This window comes from Mauremys reevesii, linkage group 1 (assembly GCF_016161935.1).
Source record: "Mauremys reevesii isolate NIE-2019 linkage group 1, ASM1616193v1, whole genome shotgun sequence".
Taxonomy (NCBI): Eukaryota; Metazoa; Chordata; order Testudines; family Geoemydidae; genus Mauremys; species Mauremys reevesii.
The window spans coordinates 343,783,815-343,797,098 of record NC_052623.1 but is presented as its reverse complement, the minus strand read 5'-3'; positions in this window follow the sequence as shown (position 1 = coordinate 343,797,098).

Here is a 13,284-nt window from a genome sequence, read left to right as displayed (position 1 = left end):
TATGAATAAGGACTATTTGCACCCATGAAAATGGGTTGCAGGATCTTCCCCATTGTACTAAGTGTCCTGTAATATATTCAGTAAAAGGAAAATGAGACTCCAGTATGGCGCTTTGCAGAGAATTGGGGAGAGATCACATTTGTTTTGTGTGAATTATAAAATGTGCAAATTAGCTAGATTCTGCTCTTCTCACTGTGTCTCAGAGGGGCTTTAAAACTAAGCATTTTTACTTGTCAAAGAGAATTCTCTTTGTCTCCATTTAGTGAATTGTAAGATGGGGATAATATCACATCATGTCTTGTAAGGATGTTACAAGGCTTCATTAACGTTTGTTAAGCTTCACATAGGTTGGCAAGAAGAGGATTGAGGAAGGGTTATGCACTGGATATATTGTTATCTGGATCCAGCAGTCAAGAACTAGAGGTGTCTGCTAATCCAGAAAGGAAGATCTAGTTTGTAATTGTTAGGCTCCCCAAATTTCCTCCGACATTTTCTGCTTCAGTAACATTATTTCTCTGTAAATATTTCGTGGTTATGGTAGCAGAGGTACCAATAGGTACAGTTAAGGGCAGGGGTGGAAGTGAGCTGGTACCGGTTGGTACGGCATACTGGTAAGAACCCGCACCAGCCTGTATGCAGTCCACATTAAAGCGTTGCCACAGCAGCGCTTTAATGTCCCTGCCCTTTTTGCCTCCCTCGTCAGAGGCCCTGCTGGTAGGGTCCGTACCGCCAATAGGGGAGGCAAAAGGGGCATGGACATTAAAGCACTGTGGCAGCAGCGCTTTAAGGATGGTCCTTTGCCACAGCAGTGTTTTAAAGTTGCTGCGCCCTCCCATTGGCAGCTGACAGGCGAGGAAAGGAGCAGCTGCCCTGGAGCCGGTGATTTAAAAGGGCCCGGGGCTCTGGACGGTGCTGCCATTACCACGCCAGTGGCATCCAGAGCCCCCAGGACCTTTAAATCGCCACTGGAGCCCTGGGCAGAATGGGTCAGGAGGCCTGGAAGGGCTGGCTGCAGGATGCTGACCCTCAGCCCCACCCCTTCCACCTGAGGCCCCACCCCTTTTGGGCCTGAGGCCGGCCCTGGCTCCATACCAGTAAGTGTCTGGAGTTACTTTCACCCCTGGTTATGGGTGCCTGACACTTCCCATTATAAGAACCTATTGTCGGCTGCTTATAACTTTGCCAGATTTAGCTGTTCAGGCTGAAATTTTCCGTGCCAGGTGTCTGCCTCAGGCTGAATACTTTGGGGAAATTTCAGCAAAAGTGATTCAGCTGTTTCTCAGAATGAGGTTAGGGGAAAACACATTGTTTCATGCATGTTAAGAAGTTCTTATGGCAATTTTATTGAGAAGCTTTAGTGCCTCCATCATTTGGAGTAGGGACTTGAAATTTGCCAGAGGATTTTCCCAAGTGACGGGAATGTCCTTTTGCCATTCCTATGAACATATGCCCAAAGTTAGCCAAGCTATGAGCCTCTGAAACACCTCAGCTTGCACATTTTCAGTAGAGACCTCTTAAAGTTCAGCAGCTAAATTCTCCAAAGATTCCATCTACATCGAGCATGCTCCACAGGCCAGGCTGCAGGGGCTTAGCTGGAGTTTCCCTGCTTTGTTTCCCCCTGGAGCCAGGAGCTGGTGTGGCACGGTGCACTGGAACTGAGAACAGGGAGTCTGTAGAAGAGTGCATGAGCATAAAGAGGGGCAAATTCAGGTTGTATAGACCACGTTAATTCTGGCATTTCCTAACTTTTCAGTGCTATACTTTGCAATCTGAATATTTTCTTTATATAGTTTTTTAGAAGTAATATTATTAAGAGCCTGTACCTGCAGTCCTATAGACTCATCACTGCCGTGGAAGTCAGTGGGAGTTTTAGGTGCACAAGAAACATAGATTCAGACCCCAGGTACAGAGAGCAAAACTTCTCCTCTCTGTACATGTCATGTTCTCCCTACTTTACCTCTGTCAGCGCAAGATCACTCATAGTGGAAGAGCAGAATATCAAAGTAGAGTGGATCTGAGAAGAGAATTTTACCCTTAGGCCCCAATCCTGCAGAAATGTATTTGTTTAACCTCAAGCACATGAGTAATGCCATTGTCTTCAGTGGATTCAGTAGGATTGATATTGGATCTTAATTTTAAAAATTTCCCAGTATACAGAACAGATATAGAAAAGGACTTCCATGATAATATGAAGTAATAATATTTAAAATAAATTAAGCAGCAATATTTGTAGGCGCTAAGGAGGGAATGAGAAAAAAGAAATTTACCATGGAATCACGAGTTAGTACTCTGCTCTTCATTGTGTCAAAATTTACTGGGGTGAGAAAGCTGCTGTGTGGGAAGTGACAACAATCTAGCACAAAGAGAAGGACTACTTGAATACCATACTTATCTTTCCTGCATTTTAACTCCTGCTTTGTGAGTGATTTAAAATTGTGGTTTTACTCTAGTGTTTCCCCCTTTTTTGGCTATTATTGCCCTATGTTCATGTATCTGTATTTACTCTGTGAGAAACAACTGCATTGCAAAATGTGCACCTGCTGGTAATGCTGGCATACCAGTGCGTGATAGTGTTATAATGCCAGTATTATGTGGCAGCATTTTTTGATGTGTAGTATAGGGAACTGAGTGTCAAGACTCTTGGATCTTATTCCTAGCTCTGCAAAAGATTTTCTGCATGACCTTGGGCGAGTCACTTCACCATTCTGGGTCTCAGTTTCCAGGTCTAAAATAGGGATGATACCACCTACCTCACAGGAGTGTTGCAGGACCTAATTCATTAATGCTTTTAAAATGCTGTTACAGCATCAAGGTACACATGGAAAAGGTGATGATTATGAAGGTGAGTTTTGCAACATGATGAAGCCCAAGATTAATGTTGAACTGTCTAAAGGACCTGACCTTGAGAAAAGCCTAGACCCTAGGCCAGAAGAGCTCAGTATTGATCCGAAGTGTCCTGTGACTATCTGGATACCAGGTAATCCTGACCTAAAAGCAGGACCAGTTAGTATCAGTACTATAGACAGTACCTGTTTCAATTGAGAGTATTAGTACATGAGAGAACCGCTGGTGTCAAGGATGGACTTTATGGACTTTATTTATTTTGCTGAGGCTTCTAGAGCACAGCTGGATCTTGGAAAAACAATAGATTTACCTTTGTAACAAGCAATGACTCTTTTATGGGTACCGTCAATATCAGATGCTTATCATCACTGAGGCTGTGTCTACACTGAAGCTTCTGTGAAACTCTCCCACCAACACTGTAACACTAGTGCTGGCAACTGTGGTGCGTGTTAGGGTGTACCCATGAACAGCATTTTAAGCACCAAGCTGTCTATCTCTCTTCAGAGAGGGTGTAGATGACTCAGTAATTGGCTGCTGATCTACTCTAGCTCTCCTGCTGTGGAGCTGCACAAGCATTGTAGCAACCGTGGTAGATTTTCACCAAAACTCCATGGTAGATGAGGCTCAAGTTAACCAATCTGTATATTTCCTGAGGTCTAAAAACTTTCACTAGAAGTAATAATATATATAGCTCTTATACAGCATGTTTCATCAGTAGATCTCAAAGCTGTTTACAAAGGAAGTCAGCATATTATTCCCGTTTTACAAATGGGGAAATTGAGGCACAGAGTGGTGACATGACTTTCTCAAGATTACTCAGCAGGCCAGTGGCGAAGCAAGGACTACAACCCAGGTTTCCTGAGTCTCAGTCCAACACTAGGCTACCCTGCCATGGTGTTTTAATACTTTGCTGTTCTTTGACCAGAAATGTCTTGGGTTATGTTGCTGTTGTTTTGTGTTGATTCATTTTTAAGTACTGAGATTTGGGGCCAAATATTCCCTTTTGCTTCTGGATGGGCCAGAGGCCCTTGTCTATTCCTCAGGGGTGCCCCTTGTGGCCTGACAGAAGTATTAGGTGGAAATTCTATGAGTGCGCTTTCTTGTTCCTTATGTCAGAATAATCCACACAGAGGACGGTTTGGCCCGTGTGTAATGAACTGGACTGTCTTTGTGCGTTCCCCTCTCTCTGTGATCAGGTCACTCTGTAGTGGTTGATCCAACAGAAAGAATAAGTAAAGAAATCTCCATGTGGGTCATGCCAATTGGTCACCAGTTAATTGCTATGAAAAATCAGAACCACTTTTTAGATCTATATGTTCTGAGTTTATAATTGCATATTGCACATCCAGATTGATTCAAAGAAAGAAAGATTTCCAATCAAAAAGTTGGCTAATAAGATTTGGATTATAAGGAGAATCTTTAGGTCCACCAGGGCTCACTGAGAGTGATGGAACCTTATAGTCTTACATTTATTTCTTGGTTCTATGGATTTATATTCAATTCTGAGAGCCTGATTCTCCTCTAACACTGAATAAACAGAGTTACATCAGTATAAAACTACCATAGGTGATGGGAGAATCAGGCTCCCAATATTACCTTTGCAGGGTTGTTTTTTGTTGGTTGGTTTGTTTTCCCCTTGAGTTAGGGTGACCAGACAGCAAGTGTGAAAAATCAGGACAGAGGGTGGGGGGTAATAGGAGCCTATATAAGAAAAAGCCCCAAATATCGGGACTGTCCCTATAAAATCCCTATAAAATTGTAGTCCAGCTTTTCCATAACAGCCATCAGATGTCATATCCTTCACCCACTGGTTGTAGCCCATCACTTGTGTTTGTCTCCTTTCACCTAGGTGATGTTAAAGATAAATGAGTATTGCTCTCCACTTACAGAGCTCTTCACTTTGCACAGATAGTCTGTTAATCCAGTTCCCTGTCTTTGTCAGACACTGGGAGAGCACTGAGACTGTAGAACCTAGGTCTGATGAAAAGGAGATACAAGACTGAGGATCACCAACATGTGGATGACTCACCATGGTGCTTTGAGATGGTCTGAAAGCATAATAAATCAGTTCAACCCATCCCGTAACTCTAATAAACTTAATCCAAAGTCTGGTTACTTGGGACTTGGCAGAATGTACTACAAACACAGAGTTTGGTACAGATTTATACAATACTTTTTGTTTTAGTAGCATATGCTTTTTTCAATAAGATACAAGAGTGGATAAGTAGAGGGGACAGAGTTATGAAGGGGCCTTGCATCTGATGCAGTAGAGATCAGAAGTGTGTGTGAGGGGGTGGGCCATAGTCAAGATGATAGGCAAGGAAGATAATCTTAGCAGCTTCTTTTTGAATGGGTGACGTCAGTGTCAAGGACGCAACAGAATAGGAAGTTGTGGTATTCACGTCAGGAGATAATAGGAGTCTGAAGGAGATGCTTTAGGTCAGAATGCTTGATCCTTGGATATATATTATCAAAGAAGTGGCAGGATTTGGAAATCGCGTCAGCATGGGATAGGAGACAGAGATTGGAATCAAAGGTGACATATATTTTATAAGCATGAGCAACAGGGGGGTTGGTGGTATTGTCAGCAGAGATAGAGAAAGGGCATAGTGGAGAGGGTTTGACAGGGTGATGTCTTGGAAGAGAAGTTTGAGCGACAGACTGAAATGCTGGGTATCTTGCAACACCTCTTTATTTCTCTCTCCCTCTGAGGTTAACTCTGTATTTAGTTATTTTGGGATACGGATTTCATGGGAAATACCCTGACAAATCTTATATTTTTACAGTCAGCTGCTCTCTGCATTTTCAGAGATTTTCTTTGTTTACTGATGAGAATTTATTTGTTGTATCTCTTTAGCATGAGAGGCTACATCTGTCACTTTGGACTGGTTCAGCCAAATCACCGATCTGACCTGCAAAATAACTGACAGTGCATCTCCATCAAGTCTCTATTAAAGTGACAGGTGTCTGTGATTCCATACAGTAGTCCAGGGTCTGTTAGGTTTTGCATGATAAAAACTTTTTTTGTGAGTGATAACAATTTGCTCCAGGCAAAATGCAAGTTACTATACAAGGCACAGATTGTACCCTGTGGATTCTCACCTGCGAGTGGTCTTTTGTGTGCAGTCCTACCCATTTTCTTGAGTGGGAGATATGGATCAGCTTAGCTGTCTCTGAGGAACTGTGCTGCCCTTCCCCATACCTGTTGAGGGCACCCCCTATGGCTGGGGGTCCATGAGTGGGGAATTGGGAAGGAGCAAGCAGGTGGCAGGAGATGGAGGGCAAAGGGCAGGGCTGGGAGGAAAACACGTCCTTCCCTTCCACCAAGTCCTGTACAGAATCTGCTCAGTATTAGGGTATTATTATTATTATTATTATTATCTATTGGTGGTAGGTGCTGTGCAAACACTTTAAGGATAAACAACAAGGAGTCCTTGTGGCACCTTAGAGACTAACAAATTTATTTGAGCATAAGCTTGCGTGGGCTAGAACCCACTTCATCAGATGCATGGAGTGGAAAATACAGGAGCAGGTATAAATACAGGAGAAGATGTGATTTGCCTTATCAAGTGTGAGGTCAGTCTAATGAGACAATTCAGTTGACAGCAGGATACCAAGGGAGGAAAAATAACTATTGAAGTGGTAATGAGAGTAGCCCATTTCAGACAGTTGACAAGAAGTTGACATGCCTCCAGCTTTCATCCAGACCACTCCATACATCTGATGAAGTGGGTTCTAGCCCACGAAGCTTATGCCCAAATACACTTAGTCTCTAAGGGGCCACAAGGACTCCTTGTTGTTTTTGCTGATACATACTAACATGGCTACCACTCTGAAACTTTAAGGATAGTTCATGCTCTGAGGAGCTCACAGTCTAAAGGGGAATGGCAATAGTAGATAGTGAAGTTGTATGAACTCTCCTCTGCAGAGTGGAACCTCTCTTTAAGGGTTTTTTTAAAAGGAACTATGACTGGCAAATAGAGCCCTATTAACTTGGCTGCATGGGAGCCAGGCTGAGAAGGAGCCTGGAAAAAGTTGTGGGTCATTTTCAATCCCATTAGGAGATGATCTTCCAGACTTTGCCCTCAACCATGGACAATCAGTTTCACACATGTTCCCTCAACTGCCTCCCAGTGCTATCCTAAAAGGATTGACGCTATCAGCAATGCCTACTGCACTGCCCTTCTAATGCTCCTTGTCGTAATTTACACCATGGGACAAACTGGTTTTCCTCCCAGTCTGGAAGGTCAGTGCTCTGGGAAAACATTTCCATATTTCAGCACACTTAGCAAATCTCCCACTGCAGTCTGTGGAGCTGAGGGGAAGCTATTTTTTTTTTTTTTTGCTGACAGTCTAATTGAGCACAGCTGTATATAGATAGCGGAAGCTGCTGCTAGTTTTACCTCAAGTTTAACAGTGCTTTTAGATGATTGTCAAGAGGTGCCTGCATAGAGGTTGTCTGTATTCGTACATCTAAATGAGGAGTAGGAGAGAAAACAGGAGCTGCCCATAAGGACTGCAGCTGCCAGGCACCAGTTGGAGCCATCAACAAGAGGGCATCAGAAGTGCTGCTAGTTGAACTGGATCTGCCAGTGGGAGAAGAACGTCCAGAGGAGACAGCAAGAAGGGAAGCAGGCCACTGGGTAGTACATCCAAAGTAGCAAATAGAAAGGATGGCTGCATAGAGTGTCCAGGTGAGCAGCAGGAGACAACTGAGCTGCAGAACAGCATGAGCAGAGGGAAAAGGGGGATCAGTGAACATGCTTAGTGGGAGAGACGGAGGAGGGACCAGATGGCAGAGAATCACATAGAGAGGAGAAAGGAGAGAAGGTACAGAACAGATGGGAGCGGCAGATGGAATAAAGAGCAAAAGGCAGACAGCGTGATCAATATTTTTTTAAAAAAGAGAATATTTAGGGCCAGACTCTGCCACCCTTATTCATGTTGGGAAGTAATTTACTATTGCCACTAAAAGCAAACGGCGTAATTGCAGAGTAAAGCAGTGCTCAGTGTGAATAAAGGGTGGCAAAATCTGGCCCTTATTGCATTAAAGACAGAAAAATACATCAGTACTTTCCCCTGTAATCATCACTGGGATTCTGCATAATTGTGAATGGAAGGGGAAGCTGTACGTGCAGCTGTGTATGGGAGGGGAGTTAGACCATGGGAATGGGGCTGGATCCTCAGCTGGTGTAATTCAGCATAGTTCCAATGGAACAACAGTGATTTACACCCACTGAGGAGCTGGCCTGGTATCTATACTAAGATGTGCTCCACATTGTGAAAAAACTTTGAGAACGCCTGCTTTAGAGCTACACACTGACAACTGTTTAAGATTCGCTCAGCCTAAGTGTACGCTTGGCCCTTTGTCATTCAGTGATAAATGTTGCATCCAGTGAAATCAATGGCAAATCTCCCATTAGTTTTAAAGGGACCAGGATTTATCCTTTAGTTTCATTTATCATGGAATTCTTATCCTCTGTCAGCAGGTGGTGCTGCTATGTGTTCAGGATTTACAACCATTCAGAAGAAATAAAGGGACATTGGCAAGTTTAAAATAATACATTAAAAAAATCTTATTAATAAAATCTTCGGGGTTTTTTTTAAATCATTTTTGAAAATCTAATTTGTCACCTTTCATATTCCTGGCTTGTTTTTTTGTTCTGCATTCAGCTTTCACAATTAAAATAGACAGGTCAGTTTTATTTCTGGCTCTTATGCATTAGCACAATGCTGCGGTGTTGGAGTTGCAATCGTTGCCAGAGAATGTTTAAATCAAAACCCAAATTTTTCATTGGAAGGGAACATATTCATGACATTATTTCTACTGATCCTAGATTTCCCTTTGTTTTCACAGGACCAGTACTTTGAGCCTACGCTGACCTGAGAATGTTCTTTTAGTAACTGGTTTCAAAGTGGTAGCTGTGTTAGTCTGTATTCACAAAAACAACGAGGAGTCCTTGTGGCATCTTAGAGACTCATAAATTTGGGCATAAGCTTAAGTGGGCTAAAACCCACTTAAGCTTATGCCCAAATAAATTTGTGAGTCTCTAAGATGCCACAAGGACTCCTCGTTGTTTTTGCCTTTAGTAACTGTTTGGAATTGTTTTCAGTGTATATAACAGTATTTATCTTACTTGTTGTGATACTGCGGATTTGCTACTTCTTACTTGTTTTTGCCTCAGGACATGGTGGGGTAAGAGAGAAATCTTGATGGATTTTTTTCTGGGAAGAAAGTTATTGTAAATAATTAAAGTAAATCTTGGAGAAAACTCAAATTGAAAGCCAAATAAATAAACAAATTAATTAATCTGACGCTTGGGACCCAGTTCTGCAAAGTTCTGAGCACCTCTTCCATTGATTCTAACCCCCATTAACACAATGAGAGTTTGAGGGTACTCAACACACGATTGTGCCCAATGCCAATTTTCTAACCTGGCCGCTAAATTTGCATGCTCCAATCCCCTGTTTTGGGTGCTCTGATGGATTCATGTACTTCACTTTAGGCTTTTATTCTGCAATGAGCTCTATGAAGATAGACCCCTGTGCCCACAAGGTGCTCCATTCACTTCAGTGGGGCTTTGTGCAGCTGCAGGGCTCTGCCCACATGGAAAATTCATTGCAGGATTGGGGCCTCAAGCACCCAGAGTTTGAAAACTGAGCTTACAATCTATTGTGCGCAGATGGAGGTGTGGCAAAGTTGGCGAGAAAGAGCTTCAGAATGAAGCAAATAAGAAAAAGGAAATAAAACACTATATAGTACAGCCAGGATAACATCTGTCTGCATCAGTGACACATTTATACTTTATGCAGGTCTGTATTTCCATGAGGTTTAACAGAAAATATTTTATACTTCAGTTTTAGTCCTAGACCAAGGCAAAAGTGGTTAACTGAATCAATAATGCTACATGACAGCTGTCAAATTAGTAACTATTTGCTGCCTAGAGATAAGATTGGCTGAAGAACGTATGTTATGTACAGGGCTCCACCAAATTCATGGCCTTGAAAAACATGTCATAGACTGTGAAATCTGGTCTGCCCCATGAAATCTGGCACCTAGCTGGGAGCGTCTACTCTGCACAGGGCTCCAGCTGCTAGTCCTGGCTGGGGATAGGGAGGGACGGAACTTGTTTTTCCTCTGCAGGAGCCACTCCCAGGGCAGGTCAGACCCGCCTCTGCCAACCTCTCCCAGCTGCAGGAAGCTCTGTGGCTCCAGCTGTCAGCCCCGTGACCAGGGCAGGAGGCTGCTGCTCCAGCTGTCTCCCACCCTGCGCAAGGAGGCCGCAGCTCCAGTTGTCACCCCCCAGCATGGGGAGGCCACGACTCCAGCTGTCACTCCTCCATCATGCAAGGCTGCGGCTCCAGCTGTCACCTCCCGGCGTGCTGAGGCTGCGGCTTCAGCTGTCAGCTGTCAGCCCCCCACTTGGGCGGGACACTGCCGGGAAAACCGGACATATGGTAACCCACCTCCCCCATCCCTGTGACCCTCACTTCTGTGCTGCTGCTGGCAGTGGTGCTGGCTTTAGAGCTGGGTGCCCAGCCAGCAGCCTTCATCTCTGGCTGCCCAGCTCTGAAGGCAGTGCCCCTGCCAGCAGCAGGGCAGATTTAAGCATGGCAATCCCACGAACCTCTTACAATAGCTATGGGACCCTCCATCCCTGACTACCTTTTGGGTTGGGACCCCCACAGTTACAACACTGTGAAATTTCAGATTTAAACATCTGAAAACCTGAAACTGATTATTTTTAAAACTCCCTGGCTGTGAAATTGACCAAAATGGACCGTGAATTTGGTAGGGACCTAGTTACGTATTCTGAATATGTACTGCTTAGAGGTGAACAAAAGAGAAAGATTTTAAAGTTATAAATACGATCATGCATTGCGCTCTTTGGACAGCTTGTAAGCTGATTAATGGCATCAGGGGCCGAAACTGAAGTGGTCATATTAATAGCTTTTTTGAAAAAAAAGATTGTTTCCAATGCATTAACTAAATCTGACTCATTTGCAGAAGAGTTGGGATGAAATAATCAGGTTAATGTAAATCTGCTTATTCGAGGTCAGCTTCTGAATTTGCTCCATAAGTGAAACTGCCGTTGGCATGAATGGATTCAATCGTCACAAGGAGCCCTAAGCGTGGGATGAGTGTAGAACGTGTCCCTGAGCACCTATCTTTCAGTAGTGCCATGCTTGTCTCTGAGAAAGTTTTAGCATCTCTAAAATCACCCAGCTAAGTGTGTGTTCCAGCTCATTTAAAGAATTTTTCACAGTGTCTATCACATCTAAATGCTTCACTAGCGTTTGTAAACAGCTCTGTTGTATAGTTTGCACTCCACAATTCACCGAATTAAAGGTGAAATGTAATGCTCTATGAAAGAGAAATACAGATTACTGCTTCAGATCGCGGACTCATTCTACGCTGGCAGGGGGATGAACTAGATGTGCTATTAGTTCTTTCCCCAGATCTTAGTTCAATGATCCATGCCTAAATTCTCTCTCTTTTCATCAAGCCCAAGAAAATGGGTTTTGCCCTGGGTTTTTTTTTGCAGAAGTGGCATAGGGCTTGGCTGCCCTGAAGCACCCTTGTGCTGGCTGAGCATAGCACTGCCAGCACTCCCTGCCTGAGTTTCCTTCCCCAAGGTGGATCTTGTCAGCTCTCCAGTCATTGGACTGTGCTGGAGATGTGGCTTAGTCATCTGGCCACATCACAAACAACATCCCCTTCTGGGGCATCAACAGTCCAACTAAAAAGTTCAAACAAACAAATAGTTTCTTCTGCCCTTCAGGGCTTCTCTTCGGCCTGTCTGCTCGGCTCCATTCCCAGCCCCTTTCTGAGCCTTTCTGACTATGGGGTAGAGCACTCAGCCCCTCGTCTGGTTGTCCTGGAGTACTCAGTCTCCTACAGACCCTTGTTCCAGTCCTTCCACAGGACAGGACCCTACCCAACCCCTGTGGTTCTAGTCTCCAAAGAGAGCCCACTCAGCCCTTTTATAAATCCCAGGCATCCATTAAGTTATTACCTGACCCTCCTTAGTCTCCCCCCACCCCCAAGCCTGAGAAGCAGTTAATTATGGCACAGGTGGGGCTTGCCCCATCTCTTAAAAGGGGCCAATCACCCTGTGACAAGAAGTTGGAAGGAATCGGATCCTATTTCCCAAGCTGTGGATTAGTAACAGAGCTGCTTTGTGATTTCAGTAGCCTTTACTCCTCCTGGACCAAATCTTCTGCTGGTGTCAATCAGTTCAGCTCCATTGAAATCAATAGAGCTATGCTGATTTACAGCAGCGAAGGACCTAGTCACATGTGTATTTGAGGTTGTGGTGAGGAAGTTGTTCTGTCCAGATAGGCATAGAACCACTGACCACATCCCATCTCCTCGTCTGCCCCGGAACTCAGCTCTGAGCTGCATGGACGGAGCTCCAGTGGCTGATGGACTGCTCTGAACTAGCTCTCTGTAACCATATCCCATCCTCACTTTGTGGCAATCACACTACAATGGAGCTACACAAGACCTGCTGCCTCTTGGACACTAGTCTCCTGCAGAAACAGGGGCAGGAGGGACAGGATATGGGCCTACCAGAATATAAGCTTATACTTAAAATTAACAAATAGATGCACTTCATACAAACGAGCTGGCAATCAATTCCTCATTTACTTAATTGCCAAGACTGGAGTCCAGGGTTTGGTGTGTAATTCTTTGTGCAATGATGCTACACTGATGCATCCATAGATGGTAAATAAGTCATCAGCTATTTAAGGAGAAAAAGAGCCCTGAACTCAGCTCTCTGAAATAAAAAGCCTTTCAACTCATCAATATACTGTGGCTCTGATCCTTGGTTGTGGCTCAGGAGTGATCACTCAGCTCAGGAAAAAGGGCACACAGGTGGCTTTAAACCACAGTTGCACTCCCCTGGAGGCTGTTTTTGCAGCAGTCTGGTCCCTCCGCCTAAATTAGAGCAGACCTTGGGCTGCTCTGATTTGTTTCAGCTGCCAGTAGCTCCAAGGGGCTATTCAGCTGGGGATCACCAGGGCACAGGGACATCCCGATCACATCCCCTCATCACATCCTGTACCATGTCCACAGAGATACACCACCCAAGGGTTGTCCCACACATGGGTTAGCCTCCAAGGTTTGGCTAGGTTGAGTTTACATCTGCAGTTTGGCATAAAGCTGCCTCAGTGCAGAGCAAAACTGACCCTGTATTTTTTATTTTTAAATTCACACATTTATTTGGGAGTTTTATTTATTTATTTATTTATTTATCGTGATTGCATTTACACAGACATTCAAGTCAAGCTTGCTACTCTAAATGTCTTAACCATTCAATAGCCGAGCAGGGAGTTGGGGCGTAGGGGGGGACATTGTGCAAGTCCATGAGGGAATCTGGCAACTTTTGCCAATGGATACCAGGCAGCAAGTATATGATTTACATCAGTGGTTCT